Genomic DNA, 15,813 nt, shown 5'->3' on the forward strand with positions numbered 1-15,813 from the left:
GAATGGCATCAAATTTCTGTTGCTGTGTCCTCTCGGAGCTCTTGAGGCTGATAAGATTTCATACAGCCACAGAAAATCTGGGGAACGGAACACAGAGGGGATGAAGGAGGGAATGGCAAATTTGCTGTGTTTAATGTATTGGACACCATCTGTATTTTATTCAAATAGGGTTATATATTTTGTGAAAATAAAAACCAGCCTCATGAGTCAGTGTGTGCAAGGCAGTCACTTGAATATCTATAATGGGAAACATGTTTTAGGTTGGAAGTTGCAAAGGGAAATCAAATGTTTGAAGTGTCAAAGTTGGAAAAATATAAAATACGCCTGACACCGTAGCTATTGAAGCCAACATGAATAAATCATCATCTCAGGAAAGAAAACCCCACCAAGCTCTTGGCTATAACCTTCATTTTCCTACACTCAAATAAAATTACATACAACCTGATAATTTAACCAGACTTGTCAATAAGAACTGATGGCTTCAACAGACACTATCACTTCATGCTTCAGTGTAGACTTCAGAAGCATCCAGTATATTATCCAAGAAATAAATTTAATGTCAAAATTTTCTCTTAAAGTTGATAGATAGAAGAACCTTATGCAGTGGAGCTGATGTAAAATATGTCATATTGCAGAACACTGGAGTAAAATGAAATTAATGCCAGCTCAGTAGTTTATTCCCTACGTACAGCTTTTCCTGAGCAGTTATATAAGAAGTATTCTAGTGTCTTTCTAAGTAGGGCAAGCATGACTTCCAAGAAGGAATTTGAGAGAAACTTTGAGGTTACAATAATAGGAGCATGAGTTTACACTCCAATTTCTGTTACAGTCTGGGTATTGATTCTGGTCAAGTTTTAAGCCCTTTTCTCTTGACGATAGGCTCAGTGTCACAAATGTGATTTGCAAACGTAATAGCACCTATCTGTGCCTGTCTGGGAAAAGTTATTGGGACACAGTGTTTTCTGGCTTTGTCTGCATCAAGGCTTTATTTATACCAAATGACGTAGCTTGGTGGAGAGATGAGAATACTGCCTTTTTAGCTGTAACTTGACATGCAATTTGGGCAAACTGAGGACTTCCATTTCATGTTTAAGATGCATACATACCTATTTATTTATTTGTCAGAAGGGAATAGTCCCTGGAAATTGCAAATCAAAATAACGCCTCATTTTTATTTGCTGAAAATAACCTAGCTGGCCTTTTACTTGCTAAAAATAGATTAGCTGGTCTAAAGGCTCTGCTATGCATAGCCTGAGCTGAATGCACCAGTGAGGGAAAGAGTGAGTGGGACTGGATTCAGCATTCTGAATCTCCCTTTCACTTTGGCCCTAGATACATGTTGCAAAAGGCCTTCATTATCTCTTTAGGCTCTGTACAGGTCTCGGAGGACTGTAGCCCCCCTGGGAGGTTTCTGGAGTGATCCACCTTCTCCACCCTCTCTAATTTCCTTCTCTTTCCCAGCTGTGACCCACAGCGAGCAGTGCAGCTTCTGGTTGATGGTTTTATGTTGTGAGAAATCCCCAGCTTCGCCATGCGAATTACATTTAGAGGTAAGTTGGACTTTTACTGAATGGTGCCAGGTAAGCAAACTTGGCAGATGACATAAACTCCAGTACCTTCCCCCACAGTAAGCAGCAATTAGCTTTCAAAAGGTCCTGTTGGCTTTCAAAGGATCACATGAAGTTAGGTATCCAAAACTGTGGTCGCACTGAGAGTCTGTCACCTGGGCAACTTTCATCTGCTCCAAAATGACCCTGATGGGTCTGACCAAAAAGCCAGTCACCCCGTCTGCGATATCTGGCAGTGGCCAGCAACTGACCCCGAAGGAAAGAGTAGGTACGGACCTGACCCTTCTTCTGACACTCTCCTCCTCTCTGTCAAGCAGCAGTTCAGCATTTCCACAAGGTTAAATTATTAAACCAACTCCAATCATTATCTACAAGCGTGTCATATCACTTGTCTTGGCAGCTGTGGCAGGACCAATATCTCCTACTTTGAAAATAAACTCCTCAGCTTTGGCTTGGTGCATATACAGCAGTAGGAAATTGTTATTCTGTGACTGAGTGCTTTTCTATTGACATGATATCTTAATTAAATCTACAAGTGGAACATGTCTTTGGTGTTTTCAGTAATTTTTTTTCCTCTGTGAATTACTTTCAATATTTGTTTGTCCATCAGCCAGAAATGTGGTCCAAGGGCAGTTGGAAACAATGCTCAGCTTAGAATCTTGATATTAGCACATACAGTTCACATAAGGCCATTAAAAATATATATTTACCAAAGCCTCAGCCTCCACAAAGAAGGTAGGGCTTTTCACCATCCTTGAAAATTAATGTAAACCTTTAGGAGCAGATGATATTGCTAGGTGTAGATTGGAATTTTTTATTACTTACCTCTTGAACAGTTAGTTAGGGAAGCTTCTTAAAGTACCTCTGCTGATGGAACTAAAAAAACCATGCAATACTGCATTCTTTTTGACATGTATTGCTATTAGATAGATCTGAACTAAACAATGAGTTTCTGCTTTTTCTGGATATAGTTTGCAAAAACAACTGAGGCAGATTCAGTGGTATCTGATCCTGTAGTGCAGGATCTCCAACCTCAGTTGCTGAGTTCTGGCCCACAATTACCTTGTTGAATGAATGGATTATAGGTTGAACTAATTCGGGAATTATGGTTAGGTAACTGAACACTGAATTTGGGCTATTAACTTCAAATGACTGTGTGGAAATGAAATATCTAATGTGTCTATTTTTTTACAACATTGCTGTTAAATTCACTGTTTGGAATGCAAGTCTTAAAGCATGTCCAAAGACTCTCTTTTGAGGTCACCCATTAATCAAACGTACTTACTGGAAGACATTTATATGCATGAAATTGTTTTCCAATCTCCAATTGTGCTTAATGTGATAAACTTGAAAAGCCCAGTGATCAAAGGTATTACTCTGTTTCATACACTGAATACCTTTCCTCAAAATGAACATAAGAGATCTGATCCTCTTTTCAATCTGCATGAAGATTTTATGGATGATTCCTTATCTCCAAATGTCTAAGTTTCAAAGATATGGTTATCCAGCTTTCTGGTAACTGTAGACTAGTAGGAACAAAATACAAATGGGTAAGGAATTGGACAAGCTGAGATTCCCTTACTCTTGAGAACATCTTGCGTCATATCTCCAAACCAGAAAAACATTTGCGAAAATCTGCAGAAGTGCAGAACAGAGAGGAGGAAAGGGTGAAGCCTGGCTATTTTCCCTAAACTGTTATGTTCACTCATGGGACTCAACTCAAAAAGCTTACTGCTGTCATGTGAGATGCATGAGAGGCAAAAGAGGCTTAAAACATTCACATTATAGCTACTTTAATTTGCCTTTCTTACTCCTTTCGATTTCTTGCTCTCTATCATGTTACACTACCATTCATATATAGCAGTTGTATGTGAACTGATGGCTTAAGTCTATTTTGTCATGAAAAGGTCAAATTCCCACTGCCAGCCCATCCTTTCTGAACTGGACTGCAAAATGAGGGCTCCTCATGCAGCCTTTGCTCTCAGGCTAGTCCTAGCCCAATACAAACAAAGCCATTGACTTCAGTGTGCCTGCTTGTATGAATAAAGCCTGTAAGATATGGCCTGTACATTCCAAATTGCCTCCTTTTTGTGCCATTCACACCAGGGATTAATATCTGTGGGAGGCTTTTGTGAAGCTTCACCCTCTTGCCCTTCCATAGTCCAGCAGTAGCTGTGACTTCAAGGATGCAGCTACATTTTTTATCCGTACTGCCCCTTTGTGGAACAGCCCTTCAGTTTCTTATGCAGAAACTGAAACTTTTCTTCCAGTCTGCAAGTTAAAGTCCCAAATTGCCTTTCTTGGAATATTGTTGGAAGGGCTGAAAGCCAGTGCTTTTCATTTCCCACTGCCAGTTGATACTCCCCTGCCCTCTGTCAAAATTTCAAAATTAGAGAATGGCAGCGGCCGTGGAACCCAAGCTGTCCATTAGCTCACCTAAGAAATGACACATTGAATATTCATTGTTCCCTATTGCAAAATGTCATTTTTCCATGAGTACTGCTTGAAGCAGTGCAGAGAATACATTTGCATAAACCATTTGTCAGAAACAGAGGACTCTTTGTGAAGAACTATTAAGAAACCACATAATCTACTTTTCTGTTCTTATGCAAGTTCCAGGGAGAACACAGAGCTCCTTTGTAAACAGAATCTAAATACAAGTGCTGGGTATGTTTTTTCTGCAATCAAGATTCCATAAATAATATAATTTGAGTTCAAAACCAGAAGTACCTGAAATTGTTAAATGTAATGTTAATGATTTCCTGGCAGTATTTGAGATTGAGAAAGTTTAACACTATTAATATCCACACTATTTTGACCGAGCTGAACTCCCCCTCCCTGGTTCTGTTAAATAAAGCCGTAATTAATCTGCAATACAAATTTTGGTATCTCCAGTTCCTGGGGAAAAGCATTTTTATAATACATCAGGGGAAGTTGATTCTGTAAATTCAGTTGTGGGTTTTAATAGACTTCATAATTCATTGCTCTCTCAATGATTTTCTGCTTTTATTGCCTGTCTGAGCCCTTTTGTCTAGATAGGTGGCCTTGAAGGTTGCTTTTTTTTATGATACCACCTTTGCTCCTTAACGTTTCATTGCCCTTCTCCAGTAGCTGATCTCGTGCACACTTAAAGAGGCCCTCCACCACCTCCATGATCACACAGATTGGGATAAGTAAGCCAGATAAGCCAAGGCAAACAAAGCCCAAGTGTGGCACACTGAGCAGCCAAAGAGATTACTGCTCATGCGATTAACATCTTTTCATGCCCCTTCTCCCACCGCAAGATGGTCTTGTTTCCTTTTCACTGGACAACACAGTTCAAGTATTTACTTGTTGCATTTCCCCGCAGTGAATTACTCGGGCGTTCCTACCATTCCCTGGGAGCCCTCCTGTGCCTGGCTGTGCTGCAGAAGGCAGGCGCAGGAGCAGTGCTGCTCGGCAGGGAAGCACTGGCAAAAAGCTCCGCACGTGTTTCGCTAGGCAGTCTTGGCAGAGAGCACATTAATGTAATCGCTTTCTGTTTTATTAATGGATAACTCCTTGTTTGAAATGAAATATGAAACCTTTGCAGATAGCATATGCCCTCAGTGCACAGTGATAGTCATTTGGATTAGTAGAATGCAGCCAGTTACCTGCAGTCATTATCAACAAAAGGCATACGGACTAATTATATATCACCTTTAATCCCAGTGTATCAATCTCCTGCCAGCATTCATTTACATTGGCCAGTCATGCTAGGTGCTGAGTGCCTCCTGATACCAGGCAAAGTCAAGGTGCCCCAGGGTTTCCTGGGGCAGCGCTGGACCTGGCTGGAAGCCCCACAACACTGTTTTCTGTGTGCCTGGTTTTCCAGCTGACTACATTCCAGAATTCTAACAGAAAATAACTAAATCGATAAAGTTAAACAAAGAAAGGGAAAAGTGTAGGAACCACCAAATGCAGGAGGCCTAGTTTAAATCACCCGCATATAAATGATTGTATAATGATATTTTATAATTGCACAGCTCTAGATTCAGCACAGTGCCTACACACAAAAGCCCTGTGAGACTGCAGTTGCACTGGAGGCTAAACCCAAGCTTAAGTAGACAGAAATATTCCTCACCGCTCACCCCTTACAGTATATCCCAGACTTGGGGCTCAGATCCTCGATTCATCAACTTCTTAGTTAATGACACAAAATAATAGCACACATTCAGGAAGAGGAACTGAGATCTCTTTTTCTCAGGAGCTATAGATAGTGGTATCAGTTGAATTCTGCAAATGTCCTCCCCAGATTTTAAATTAATTTATTTGGCTCACAGCTGTTTGGTGTTTGCTTTCCATAATGTTTGTGTGATCAGAATTTACTGGCTCAAATATTTGCAGAGAGTGGATTACTGGAAAACTTGAGGAAACACATTTCAATGTAAACATGAAGCGATTCCTTCCGGGTGTATTCGTTCACACATTCAGTGCAGAAACAGCCAAAACAGTCCGAGGCCTTTTGGCCAGTCTCCTCCAAGCAGCGCAACCCAAATGCGCTGATCAGTGACTTCAGCCAAAAATTAGAAGCGTGTTTGATTAAGTGGACTGAGTTGTGATACACTTGCATGTATTGAGAAAAGAGGCAAATTTCATTAAACTCTTAGGGGCTTGCAGCAGCCCTGACTGAGGCTGAAGGCAACTTTTCCTGCAGGGTTTTGCACTCCAGGATGTGGGGTGCATCCCATGCCTGCCTCCGTCTCCTTCCCCTGCTTCCTGCGCTCCCTCGCCCTGCTCCTGTCCGTGATGGGGTGTGCCAGCTTGTGGTGAGAACAGATTTTAAACTATCCACCAACCTCCTTTACCAAACTAACCAAGGAACAAAACAATGCAAATCAGAATAGTATTTGGTGGAAACAGGAAGTATTTAATTTTAGCTTACATTTAATCAGACTCAAGAGGATTTTGTTACGTGCTAAATGGAAAGCATCTAAGATAATCAGGAGCAGTAAATGCCAAATGGCAAGCACGTGAGATCATCAGAAGCACGTTTAAATATTTAAAAATGCATTGATGCAATATCAATATTTTTTTCATGATCATTTGTTCACAATTTATTTGTATATTTCTTTCATAAATGTCTTTTAAGACACAATGAAAGAAGGATTTGCCTTATGCCCTGAAGCTTTTCAACAGCAGGTGAGTTTTAGGCATGTATTTCTTCTTACCAGCACACCTCTGTTTTGAGCCCTGGTACATAGCAGCTCATTCAGTACTAGTCAACAAAGTTGGTTTGATAACTGGTGGTGCAGGCAGAGAACTGAACAATTAACTCTGAGGTTGATAGTAACAGTATATCCCATGTACGTATTCATCCATCTATAGATCCAAGAGCTGGAAAACAGCTGTGCACTTTAGGCGATTTATTTACTTTTGGTTAGTAACAACATTTAGCTTAACATCCATGGATCCAACAGTTAGCATCCTTGCTGGAATGCAGAATGATGCCGGGTAATAATGATTTTATAGCATTAATATGCGAGGCTGGGATGGATCGGGTGGCTTCAAACAGGCGGCTGCCCTGTGGTGGTGTGCGGGTTTATACTGCAAAAGGGCATGCTGCTCTCATTTTCGTTCAGTGTTTATGAAATACACTGGCTGGGTGTCAGAGTACTCACTTGCCAAGATGGTAAAGTTTTGTTCTGTTTTTAAATGATTCTTAACTGTAGTTTTTCTGACTGCCTCTGCAAAGTCCCAACAAGAATACAATTTTTTCTGTTAGATCCTTGAACTGATAGCTGTCACATGGGCTTTTCAGGCTGAGATTTTTGATGTGATTATTGCAGCTAGACAAAACTGTCACCTGTATTTAGCAGGAGTCAATCCATAAGTTCTTCTGAAAATCTCAGCCTTTCCAATAAAGTCAAAATTTGGGTTTCTGAACTGCCCAGATGAAATTACTCTACAGAACAACTGTGCGTAACAACGGGTAAAGGGCAAGCCTATGCACATTTTGTGCACTATTGCTCTTCTGGCTGCAGAAACATGGCACTAGTGGAAAGAATCTGGGCAGCCAGCTGGAAAACTTAATCCTGAATATTTTACTAAAAATAAATGATTGCTCTTTAAAGACAAAGAAGACAACAGTATGAAAATAATCATTATATTCAAAGTTATGTCCCTATATGTCCCTTTTCAGAGATCTTTTTCTGATCTTTATGTTTCCCATATTCCATATTTATATTGATTTTAAATTGTACCTGCATGCTCCTCCTCTCATAAATATGTTAATTGGACATGTATTTGTTCTGAGAAAATGAGTTACTAAAAAGCAAACACTCCAAATGATAGATTTTGTGGCATGCTGCAGAGTGGGGTTATTAATGACCCCCACACACAAGAGGTTCTGACAAATAGGTTTACAAGCTTCGTCCTTCGAAACCCAAATTGGGTGTGTGAAGTTTTCTGCAGAATGGAGGCCGGCTCAGAGCCACGGGTTTTTGCAAGCTCTTGCATCCCTTCCTCTTTCTAGTCTGACTTCTGTCCAAAATAAGGTGCTGGCAGTCAGCAAGTTGCCGTGTATCTTGCAGAAGCACTAACTTGTCAGCTGAGTGATGACTCCAGACTCAGCATTCCCTCAGCTCTCACTTGTGACAGTGATTGCCAAGGCTAGTGGTGAACTTAGATAAAGTGGGGGGAACAAGCACAAAGTACCCCTTTGGATTCCTTTTGAATTTTTGAACCGTGACACATCATATGGCCTTATGTTCTTTAGATAGCACAAGGCCGTGCATTCGCTAAGAAACAACGTGGAGTCATTATTTCTCACTTACTGTTTTCAGGCATGAAATTAAAATCTCACATGTTGTGCCAGAATTTAAGAGTTCGTTACTTTAGCAGCAACCAGGATTACTAAAACTACCTTTTTATCACGGCCTGGTGGAAGACTAGCTTAGCAGAGCGGCTATAACTTTCAGGAGAGCCTGGGCATCTCCTGGGCTTAAAAGGAGAAGGAAGGATGAGAGGGGCAGGGCAGCAGTTGTTCTGTTTTTCAGAAAAGGTTAATACAGTGCTCTGGCACAAAGGGAGAGAGCATGATATGCTGCACACATCTCTGCCCAAGCACTCAGCGGGACAGCTGCTTAGGTGTTGCTTGAGCCTCATCATTTCTGAAGATGCTAGCTCTGCCGGGTTTACGCTTGTGCCAGAGAAGCATGTAAAGCTGCAGAGGATCCAAACCAGCCTGTTCAGCTGCTGCTGTGGATGAAGGGAAAAAGCAACCCACCCTAAATGAACTCCTCTGTAACAGATCCCGGGTGGGCAGAACCATCACAGGAAACTGGTAGATACGTTTATTTGGCAAGAATTCATTCTAATAGTCCCAAGACACCCATGATATTTAATATCTAAACAGAAGAGTAACTGCCACATGTAACAGCATCACCTTGATTTTAGGGCATCCCTTCTAGTGGCTAAATTTACTACTTTTCCATTCATTGATCTATCTGGGAATCCTTTTCAAATTCATGTGAGTTTTATTAAATGTTGGGTAATATGTGACCCCATCAAGTGAATGCAGTGTTCACTTGGGAGACTTTTGTTCTATTCAAACCTTTGTTGACAATGCAGCAAGCTCTGCTATGGGCTGCCGGGGGGCGGGCAGCCTGGGCCGAGCCGCGCTTTGATTGATTTGCACAATAGGAACGAAAATATTCCTGAAACTCTTGAGATCACTCAACTCTTCCTGCCAGACTTCCATGAAATATAACATGCAATCAATTTAGCTTACAGCCAAATTCTCCCCTTTCAGCCCCCTCCTTCCTTTGGTGTGTCAGCGAAGATAAATGAAACAAGCAATAAGGAGTACAAACAGCAGTAGCAACGAAAGCAGCAATTGCTTGTGTAGGGGGGACGCATGGTGCCAGGCCAGAGCAGAACCCACAACAACTTGACCAAACACAGGAATGAATGAAAGGTCCTTTTGAAAGGGCAAAAGAAAGACCGCGTTGACCTCTTGGCAGAAGGAGGAAACTTCAAAGGGTTTACAACAGTTAAAAGACCCAGTTACACGCAGCAAAAATGACTTGCATTGGATGCTAACACAGCAAAACTAAACAACCTCACAGTAAGAGATATAGCAGAAGGTGGAGAAGAGGGGACATATTTTCTGCTAGTCACTGGAAAAAAGTCAAAAAGGCTAATTCTGTCAGTTTGGTGTTAGGCACAGGGTGCTTTTCGAAGCTGTACATGTGAGGAAAACAGAAATTTAGACAGAACTCCTAGCAGGCTTTGGAAAAGTCAGGCACATGTTTTCTTTTAATTTTTCTCACCAAGAAATGTTCTCATCATGTGCTTCTTTTGGAAACATTTGGCAGTTCCTTAGGTATGACAGAAACTATGTTTGAGGAAGTTAGAACTAATGAAACGGGGTATTTAAAGAGAAAGCTTCTGAATGATCCGAGTGTTGAATATGATTTATGAAAACTATATTGAAAAGGGGAAAAAAGTGCTAATTGCCTGAGATAGTTGCATTCTGCTGTTTTTCTTCACCTGAGGTTCAGTTTTTTTACTTGCTCAATACGGCTTGGAAGGTATTTGATCACACATGTAATTTTAAGCAAGAGAGAGGGCCGCTGGCTGCAGTGAGGCTGTTTGTGCTCGGGATTAAGCAAGTGCATAAAACCTTTTGCTAGACAGCGGTCTTGCAGGGCTCTGCCTCTGAATTCCAAGGATTTGAGAGCAAGTAAGTCACAGCACTTCAATGAACAAAGACTTTCCTCTTTAATCTACTCTAGTTGGGAAAGATAAGACCTCAAATGGAATCTACTTCAAGACTAGATTACACATTAAGATAAGCATAATATGATAAGGACTAACTGACACAGCTTCTGTAAGGGCAAATTGTGCTGCTCTATCTTTCAAGAATTCCTTGGAAAAGTGCATAAAGTAAGAGATGAAATGTATCTTTCGAACATAATTTATGTGGAATTTCAAAAGGCTTCTGACAGGAACCTGTGTGAGCAGCTTTGAAATAAAATAAATAGCAAGTCATGTTGCCAATCTATAGGATGCTTGGAAGTCATAGTAAATAGCCAATTTTAAACTAAAAGAGCAATGAGAAAACATGTTGGGATGCTGTTTATTATTTGAATTAATTTGGAAAAAGAGATTTAATGCAATTTGTTAACAAATGATTCTGGATCGGTAGCAACTAAAGAGGACTATTAGAGACTCCTAGAAATACTTGTATTTGCCCAAAGCATTCATTCTTCCATCCATCTATCAGCATTCTGGCAGCTCTACTGAAAAGCAGTATGTGTTAGAAAATATAATAAACTTCTCATTATCGTAATGGACTTTGATCTAACACGGTTCCCTGAGGAAACAGATATGAATCATTGTGAGTATTACAGCTTAATGAATATGCCTTTCCAAAATAAACTAACAAAGAGAAGGATTAGAGAAATACTTTACAGAAGTAATAGCTCACTGTAATAATGATTTAATAGAAAACTGTGAATGATACATTTCCAGTTGCACCACAGTTCAGTTTTGGATGCCTCAATATAAATGGACATGCTATGCATAGAAGGTGTCTGGAGAAGAATAACAAAACCAAAGTTATGTGAAGAGTCACATGAGTGATTACTTCTACTATGGGCATTTGACATCCAAAAGACAAGGTTAACAAAATATCGGGCAGAACACGTTTTCTTAAATTTAAGCTTTGGAGTGCTCATATTCAAATTTGTGGGTTTCTTATGTGCTTAAAATAAGCATATGCTTACCAGATGCATGGTCAGTCCTTTTCAGCGTGAGAGATGGGAACCCATTTTCGTGAGAGTAATTGACATTGTTTTTTGCAGTTACCTCTCCAGACTTTTTACACAGTAGTCCATGAATCCCTTTATCCACAGCCTACGAGCTGAAAATTACTGGCTTAAGTGAGACTAAAATATGATTTCAAACACAGAATAATGAATGCCAATGAGAAGAGTAGCCATCCGTTTCTTTCTTCTTTGCCCCACCTTATAAGCATAACAAGGCATCTGGCTTAACTCAGATGCAATGCATTCAGGACATTTATATTAAAGAAAATACTACTTTATCTAGTATCAATAGTAGCCAAATTGCGATTCATTGGCACATGTAACATTCAAAATTGAATATGGGTCCTCTGTGGTATTTGAGTAGACAAAGATTTGGATTGAGTCAGCTTTTCAAATCTACATAGGAACTTTTAAGTTTTAGGACAACTCCTCAATTTTTCCTGACAAAATGATATTATTTTATATATTATTTTCCTTTATTTTTTTGTTTTTATCCCCAATAGAAAGGTATTTTCTCTATATCTGTGTACGTGTAAAAATCCTATCCTTAAATATGTTACCAATGATGGCAATTCCATAATATCATTTAGCAGAACTTTATCCTATAGTCAGTAGTATAAATGCTCTGGAGAATTCATACTCCGGTCTTTACTCATAAATAACATGATACATTTGGAATGAAATATCAGTTTATAAATCACCATTTTTCCAGACTGCAGTTGATATCAAAGTTCAGAGTGGCTAAGACATTAATTCAATATTGTCTATTGAGTTGGTTTCATTTGTGTCTGAATATATCAAACCAATAAAGTGAGATGAATGTGTGAGGCGAGACTTTGTAAGCGCCCTGTATTAAACTACTGTATTCATGTTAGATATGACATGAAAATAAGAAGTTACTGCCTTCTTTTCTGTCTTGGTGAGCTGTTATTTTGATAATTCTAAGTGGATAGGAATAAATGGTACATGCTTCAGCCTGTTGACTCACAGTCACTGATTATTCTTATGTGGATAGCCACAGTAGCATGAAGATTGATTGCGCTAGCTCATAGGCAGCAGCTGCCATTTACAAATGCCAGCTAGTGCTTCTCATGGGGATTTGTGATAGAATACAGAAATAAGCCAGAATTACTTCTATTAGCTGAATACATGCCTTTTTTTCTTATTTTGCAGTCACACAGTGTGTTTCCACAATAATCTTTTTTACAACACTAGCTGATTTCAAGTAAATCTGACAGAGGCAGCTGAAGTTTAAAAGGCAATTAAGTTCCCACAAGTAGTGTCAAAATCAGTGACCAAGTAGAAGAGAGAGAAAGAGGTTCTTCAAGTGTCCTGTCTAAAGGGGAGGCTGCCACTTGTATTTATTATACATTAAGAAATCTATACAACCAAGAAATCTAAATGTTCCAAAACACAGTGTTTTATAATTATAAGATGGAAACAATGCTTCCTTTAGCCAACATGGTATATGTGTGTCAATTCATGTTGCATATCATCTTGTGATCACGCAGCTGTGCATTTAAGAGGCAAGCCATAAACAAATTCCTTTCTTTTCATACAGGTCCAGTTCATTTGATTTAACATTAACAGAGAAATAATCACTTGGTGTTTTATTTAACAAGGCATGGTCATACTGGAACCATAACCCAAGTAGTTCTATTTAGTTTGGAACTTGGTGCACTATTTTTAACAGTGTAGATGTATGTGTGTATATAGATACATGTGTGTATGTATATGTGCATACATTTTATATAGTGTATATCCTATAACCAAGACCATCAGGTTGGGAGCTTTCTTCAGCATGTTTTGTTTCAAACAGGGCATATTTCTGCCAGTTTTACTCACAGTGAATACTATCTGTTGGTGACTTACTCCACTGGTTTATATCAGATTACTCATGGAGTAAAAAGCTAATCAGCAGGAGGCAAAAGTGCTGCCAAGTTTTTCAATTTTATCAGAGTCTTGTGATATTTGTTTTTTTCTATGCCCTAGCTGCTGGAATAAGGGAAGTTCATGAGAATCTAAGCTTCCATTAAATAGAGTGACTTGCTAGCCTTCCAGGATGTGGACAAAAGTTGAAAATATGAAGCAAATAACCTCAGAGGGTGAAGAAACGAGAAATCACATATAAACATTTTTCCTTCTTGAAACATTCCTATAATATCTCATAGTTTTCCAGTGTCAGTGATGAATGAATAGCAGTGTCAGAATTTCTTCCTCAGACTTCAAAATGCTATGGGGTGACTTCAGCAAAGATGAAATATAGACATTTGGTTTTCTGTGTGAAGAGATGGATCAGCATAAACAATATGTGGGGCTGAAACAACAACAAAAAGTACTGTTACAGATTGAGCAGAAATATGGCCCTTCATCTGTGACAATTGTCAGAACTATTAAACTCCTTTCTGGAATCAGATTGCTGAAACTATAGCAGTATCCTTAGCAAGCACAATCATATGTGTCTCTGCTCATTCAAGACAAGCGTTGGTGTATGGGTTTCCTGATGACGGTTTTACAAAACTTTTTGTTTCAGTGAAAGAGAGATGAAGACGCTGGAAAGCTAGAAGGAGCTAAAAACCAAGGACATATCTTATATGCAGCCTAGGGAATAATAAAATGGAAAAGTAATGATGGGAGAAGGGATTCAGAACTTTGAAAAGGAACACTTTCTCTTCTTTGGTTTTGGGGAGTGTCTACTCAAATTGTATAACAAATAGAATTGCATCAGACAAACTTTATTCCATCAAGTGGAGTGGAAACTGATAAAAACAAATAATGTCATCCTGAATTTGTCCGTTTAAATGGTTAACATAGCCTCATAATCCTAGGCAAAGTGGTAGTGGCTTGCTAAGCAATCCACTATTTTTTTTTCCTTTTCTTTTTTATTCTTGTTTTTTTTGTGTGGACTCCAGTTCCTCATGAAGTCAAGAGGACACGCTACTTTAAGAAACAGTGGAATAAATTGCAACTATCTAAGAAACTTCAGGACCATGCCGTCAGGAGTAATGGCCCAACAGAAACAACACATATTTTAAGAAACACTATTAATCAAAATCACAGGCAGAAAACCAAGTTTAATGTACTCAGCTTTAACTTCCCAGAAGTAAGAGTTTTCCTCTGCTGTGAAGGATATTCTGGATGAAGCCACCTAAAAAGAAGTTGGAGCCAAACCTTTAAACAGAAGGTAATCAGCTAGTGAAAAATTCCCCAGAACCTCTCCGTCATTTCCCCCTCACTTGTTATTTTGTCTTTGGCTCATCCCCAAAATAAGCCATGTTTCCTGAGATATAGCTCTCCATGGCTCCTGCTGTTGTCTCTCTCTCTCCCCCATGGATACTCTCCCCAGCGAGAGTATCACATGGATATCCTCTTTGGCATTTTTTATAGTGTTCTCATCTCTAGCTGTAAAAGATTAAATTAAAAGACTATTTGACCTGCCTTTCCTGGTCAGTGCCACTCTAGCAAGCAATACATCACTGGAGGAATGTCAACTTCGTGATCCATTACTCAAATGAGGCGCCAACTAGGAAGAGTGAGCTGAGAGATCCAGGAGTTTTAAATTTATTGTCATGATACATCTAAAAATAAAATAGACTCTTATGGTGTGGGGAGTAGGAGTCAGAGGAAAGAAAGTTTAGGAAGTCTCTCAGGTCAATCAAAAGCTTTAAATAATGTGACTCTGGCAAACAGGGTTTCTTTTCACATGAGATAGCTAATTCTGCTAAGTTCATTTTCATCCTGAAAAAGGCAGAATCTTTTTTATCCTCCCTCAGCTGTTAGACTAGATTTTGGGCAGATGTACAGCACCAGATTGGATTTGGATGGGTAAAGATATACCAGTCACTCCACCTTTGTGTCATGAATCATTACCCTGAAGCAAGAAAGACCAGTTTGTGACTCAGCTGCTGACCTGCTGCAGTTTTTCAGGATGGATTGTTTAAGCTGGCTCTCATTTCAGGGGAAACAGTTGGGGCAGTAATATCTCCAGAACTTTAGTTTGACTGTCCTGTGCCTACTACAGCATGGCCATTCTTCCTGTTTCTATACCCTTTCCAACCTCAGGTTTTCCTCATGGCTTTCCTGCAGCCTCACTCTTACTGCCCTGTGGTCTTCCTCTGTTTGTCTTTGCTTCTTATTTCCATTTGGCTTTTCCATAAAGATTGTCTTCCTTTCCCTTTTTAAAATTGCATGTCCTACTGACTCATCTCTTCTGGGCCACCCCTCCAGATATATATATATCCTTGAGACAAATCTGGGAAAGGAAGCAAAACAAATTCTTCATGGACATGAACTCTGCTCTCTTTGCTTGCAAACTTCAGCCCTGTTGCCCCACTCAGTCTGATACATCTGTATAAACTTCATACTCTTGCAGAATGGGGCTTTTTAAGGATTTCTGTAGCCAACAGTGAGTTAAACGAGTATTAACAGAGGCCCAAGCCTGACATGCACGTCAG

The sequence above is a fragment of the Pelecanus crispus genome, chromosome 3 (genome assembly GCF_030463565.1).
Source record: "Pelecanus crispus isolate bPelCri1 chromosome 3, bPelCri1.pri, whole genome shotgun sequence".
Classification (NCBI taxonomy): Eukaryota; Metazoa; Chordata; class Aves; order Pelecaniformes; family Pelecanidae; genus Pelecanus; species Pelecanus crispus.